This window comes from Orycteropus afer, unplaced genomic scaffold (genome assembly GCF_000298275.1).
Source record: "Orycteropus afer afer isolate SDZICR_OR568_19922 unplaced genomic scaffold, OryAfe1.0 scaffold00494, whole genome shotgun sequence".
Classification (NCBI taxonomy): Eukaryota; Metazoa; Chordata; class Mammalia; order Tubulidentata; family Orycteropodidae; genus Orycteropus; species Orycteropus afer.
Window position 1 is genome coordinate 1,511,671 of NW_006922081.1, and position 5,623 is coordinate 1,517,293.

Here is a 5,623-nt window from a genome sequence, read left to right on the forward strand (position 1 = left end):
AGTTAGGAAAATTAAAGAAATAATAATAATAATAACAAGACAACAAAAATCTCAAATTGCATAATCAAAGAGGAGCAATAGCAAAAAAATGCAATAAATGAGAAGAAAAAATTCAAAATATATTAAAAAAAGATAAAAGAAAGATAATGGAAAAAAAGGGAAATAATGCACAATATCTGAGAAAGGAGGAATGATAGAACAGAGAAAAAGTAAAAGAATAGTAAATAAAAAAATGGAAAACTGCAAAAGGAAACAAGAAGGGATAGAAAGAATGAAAAGAAAGGAACTAGGAAAAGGGAAGAAAAAAAGGATGAAAGGAGGAAGATAAAAAGAATAAATTAAAAACAAACAAACAAAAACAAAACTGTGAGGGGCAGGCATGCCACCTAGGCTTTGTCAGGGTACTGACCAGGGTGGAATTCCTGGTGGTCAAGAGGTTGGCGGTGGGTGATTGGAGGTAGGGGATGCCTGTTCACCGAGAAGTGTGAAATTTAAGAGTAACAAAGGGAATATCATACTTTTCTAGTTGTCATCCTCCAGTGTGGTTGCCCATGCTGTCCTCAGCATGCAGAGACTATTCTAAGGTTGCTGTCCAGGTAAGAATGCCACTTTCACATATTCAAAATGGCTGTGCCCATTGCTTGCAAATATTCAAAATTGCTTCCCCCTCAGGACAGCCACTGGCAGTCCACAGGTCTGTTTGTCTCCTTCTTTGCCATTTTCCTTTATGGTTATCAGGCACCAATGCAGTCCTTGCCCAAGTAGTCCTTATTGAGCAGAGCCTATTTTTAGGTTGCTACCATGAAATGTACAAAATGGGTGTACTCTCAGGATAACCAGCATTCCCCATTTCTGTTCATTTTCTTACTCCTTGTTTTCATTCAGATTCTTCTACTAGTTGTTATTGTCTTCTCTATCAGTATCAATTGATTTCTCATTGCTTTGGCACAGAGAGTCTGTGTAGCTTGTCTGCCTATCCCACCATCTTGCCAGAAACCAAAGTTGATCATTGTATCTCTTTATTGAAACATCTCAAAAGGTATTCCATATATTATTGATGCTTTGTTTTTCAATAATTCCTTCAGCACAGTCTGGACTTCTTCTTTCAGTACCATCAGTTCTTGACCATATGCCAACTCCTGACATGATTGAATGTTGACAAATTCTTTTTGGTAACAGTGACTCTGTGTATTCCTTTCAGTTATTTAGATATTTATTTGTGATACTGGTTACATTCTTCACAGTGTGGTAGCTCTCCCCCCACTTCCTCCATGTGGCTACCTTTCCCTCTGTCTTTCTCTCCTATGCATTATTGCCTCCCTACAAATTTCCCTGTGCAAATGCTGCCCTTCTAATCTTCCATAGTTGATTGTTCTAAGGAGTGAATTTCCCTGGTACAGCTGTTCCGCTCTTAGGCTTGCTTATTTTGGGTTGAGAGCTGTACCACAGGAGTGAGTTAAATACCAGTCGAAAGGGTGACTGGGGGCCCACAGTGTGTCATGGGTTCAGACATGTAAGCCTGGTCTTTATTTTCTGATTCTTAATTTTGTTCCACATTTTCCTCCTACTCCTACCCAATTTTGATGCCTTTCTGAGTAGTTGGCATTGGTAGCTGGACACCATCTAGTTCTTCTGGTTTCAGGATCATATAGGCTGAAGTTCTTATGGTTCATTAATCCTTTGAACAACTGTCTCCATGCATCTTTGATTTTCTTCACTCTTCTTTGCTCCATATGAGGACAGACTAATAGCTGTACCTTAGATGGCTTCTGACAAGATTTCAGGTCCCTGATCACTGCTCATTGATGTAATATATAAAGCAATATGTTTCTACACCATTTTTTGCCAGTTGAACTTGACATATTCTGTAACTATGGTTCTCAGATCTCAGGCCCAGTGACTCTCTCCCTCAAGGTGCTATGTTGTGGCTAAGAAGTTATTGTAACTTTGTCTCCTATTAGGTATAAACTGCTTATGGACATTTTTATAGCACATACAAATACATATGTAGTGATATTGTCTGCCAAATCAAGGTATGGCTGTGTGTTTATTCCCATTCGTCTATTCATACTTGATCTTCTTGCTTGTCTACCTATGTATTTACTTGTAGATTATTGTTTGCTGTTACTAATAATGCAGTATTTTGTATGTAATAGTATTTTCCTTTATTGCCTATACTTCTTGTACACCTCTACTTCTAGTCTCCTTTGATGCTCCCTGCAATTTTTAATGTATTTCCCACAGAATCCTTCAATATTACAACTTCAGCCTGGAATTTTTTCTTCAGTGCTTTCAACTTGAAAAATGACAAGCATGTTTTTCCATTTCATTTTTCTAATTCCAGTCCTTTGCATGTTTCATTGTAATACTTCACTTTGTTTTCCCTAGCTGCTCTTTGAAATGTTCTGCTCAGCTGTTTAACTTCATCATTTCTTCCATTTGTTTTAGTTAATCTCCATACAAGAGCAAGTTTCAGAATCCTCTGACATCCATTTTGGTCTTTTCTTCATTTCCCGTCTTTTTAATGACTTTTTGCATGCTTTATGTGTGATTTTCTTGATGCAATCCCACAATTCATCTGGTCTTTGGTCATTGATGTTTGATGCATAAAAACGATTCTTTGGATGGTCTCTAATTTAAGGTGGGATATAATAAAGGTCATATTTTTTGCCTTAAACTTGCACATGAATAATGGAAAATCTGTTCCATAGTCATCTCCTGGCCTTGCTCTGATTAAATATACTGAGTTTCTTCATTGCCTCTTTCCACAGATGTAGTTTATTTGATTCCTTTGTATTCCATCTGGCAAGGGCCATGTGTGTAGTTATCATTTATGCTGTTTAACAACGGTATTTGCCATAAGTCAGTATTGGTCTTGCAAAATTGTATCACATGGACACCTTTGTCATTTCTTTCACCAAGGCTATATTTTCCAACTGTTAATGTTTCTTCTTTGTTTCCAAATTTCCTATTCCAGTCACCAGTAATTATCAATATATCTTGATTGAATATTTGGTCAATTTCAGATTGCAGTTATTGGTAAAAATATTCAATTTCTTCATCATTGGATTTAGTGGTTGATGTATAAATTTGGACCATTGTTGTTGTTATGTGCTGTCGAGTCAAACCCGACTCATAGCCACCCCTCCTTGGGTTTCCGAGGCAGTATCACTACAGAAGTAAGATTGCCCAACCTTCTTCCGAGGAGTGGCTGGTGGGTTTGAACTGCCAGCCGTCTGGTTAGCAGGCAAGTGTCTTAGCCACTATGCTACCAGAGCTCCCATTTGGACCATAGGAGTTAGTATTAACTGGTCCTCTTTCCAAGCATATGCATATTACTCCATTATTGACAGCATTGTACTTCATGATAGATCTTGAAATATTCTTTTTGACTATGAGTATAATGTCATTCCTTTCCAATTTTTCATTCCTAGCATCATAGACTGTATGATTGTCTGATTCACATGGCCAATACCAGTCCATTCATCTCACTAATGCCTAGAATATCTATCTTTATTCATTCCATTGCATTTTTGACAACTTGCAGTTTTCCTAGATTCATAATTTGCACATTCCACTTTCCAGTTACTAATGGATGTTTGAAGCTGTTTCTTCTCATTTTGAGTTGTGTCACATCAGCAAATGAAGGTCTCAAAGCTTTACTTCATCCATGTCATTAAAGTTGACTCTACTTTGAAGAGGCATCACTTCCCAAGTTATATTTTGAGTGCTTTCCCATGAAAATGAGGGGCTCATTTTCTGGCACTATATCAGACAGTGTTTTACTTCTATCAATAAAGGTTACTGGTAATATATAAAACAGCATTTCACTGCTATTTATTAGGTTTTCAGTGGCCCCTTTTTTTCCCCAGAAGTGGAGGGTCCCTACCTTCTTCCTAGAATTTCTTAGTCTAGAAGCTTCACTGAAACCTGATCATCATGGTTGACCCTGCTGGAAGCATTGAAAAATCCCCAGGAACAATGGCTATAGATTCAAAAATAGGAAATGATAACCTTCCACAGATGAATATCTTTTGAATTCTTCTTATACAAGGTTTATAAAGTAATGATTTTTAAATATTTAATAAGGTATTTCAAATTAAGAATGTAAAAGTAATAAAGGAGATTGTGTTAAAGATGTCTCTGATTACTGTTATTCCATTTTGCAAAGCTTATAAATATATTGCAAAGACATCCTAATAGTCCTGCATTAATGCTTCAAGGGCTAATATGTGTGTTATTGGTCCATGCCTCACATCTGTACACATTGCCTGACCTCTACCAGTTATTGGACAGCAGTGGCAAAAATTTTCAGAAACTTTCCCACCTTCATGGAAAGCTCATGTTCTTAATCACTCAAGTTACAGAATCAGGAACAATAACAACAACAACAAAAAAAAAAAAAGAAAAGAAAAGAATGTCTTGTTCTGGACAGAAAGCAAAATTGATGTATGAGATGAATCTTCTGCTGGAGAATCTGATGATGAAACAACAGATAAAGCTTCTGGCTTCTGATGATAATTGGAATGAAGATGATGAAGAGAAAGAAAGTGAGATAAATGAAGATGTTGATAAAGAGAACGAAGAGGCAGCTGAAAGAATATTTGATGAAGAAAATGGTGAGAACAGAGATGTGGCCAGTGAAAAAGAACTAAAGGGTGATTCTTATTTAGGTTCTGAAAATGAAAGTAAAGAAGAATGCAGATGAAAATATAATCCAGTAGGACTGCATAAACTCCGTCTCACCTTACCCAATTCTGTCACATTCTCTTGGGGAAAGTTGTCTTTATCACAGAATGCCAAGAACCATTGCACATTTCCAAATCCATAATGGTGGATGCCATGGTACCTCACTTCCTGATCACCCTAGAATTAACTGTGTAAATATGAGTGTTTCATTCAAATATTAACAAATTTTACACAGTAAATAGAAAAACAATGAAGTAAACCAACAAGCTGAAATCTGGTGGCATAGTTTCCAGCATTACAGTAAAATGCAAGCCACCACAGCATGACAAACTGACATAAGAGTAGTGCATCCTTTAGTATGTGCCTCTCTAGTCTTTCTTTCCCACACTCTCCACTCCATTTAATTTGTTTAGACTTTTAGTTTGGGTACTTATGTATATAATTTTCTCTTTACTTTGTTGAATTTTTGTTTAGTTTTGTTTTCTTTAGGCAATCTGAAACTTACCTCTTTAAGCAATCTGAAACACTCCCAATTTCAATAACTTACCCATGACTTCTCTTTTATCTATTTTCTAAAATGTCCTTTCTATTAACCTCAGCGGATGACCTTGCTTTAGACTTTACTGAGAAAAGTGAAGCAATAAGATTTTGATATGAATTAGAATGAAATCATAGATCAATTTAGGCAGAATTGGAACCTTCAATATTTGAGTCTTTTTATCCATATTTATGCTATACCTCTCAATTTATTTAATTTTATTTAATTTCTCATAGTATTTTTTTATAGTTTTCCGGAAATGATTATTATACATCTCTTGCTAGATGTATCTTTAAGTATTTTATGACTTTTTAATCCTTTTATAATATTATTTTCCATTCAATTTCAATTTCCAATTTTGTTGTTGATAATATATAAATATATAATGAATTTTAA

The 5,623-nt window shown here is 35.7% G+C and overlaps 1 pseudogene; it reads left to right on the plus strand.

Moving 5' to 3' along the window:
- The first annotated feature begins 379 nt into the window (after nt 1-379).
- Nucleotides 380-4,708, plus strand: LOC103209370 (annotated as a pseudogene).
- The last annotated feature ends 915 nt before the right edge of the window (nt 4,709-5,623 follow it).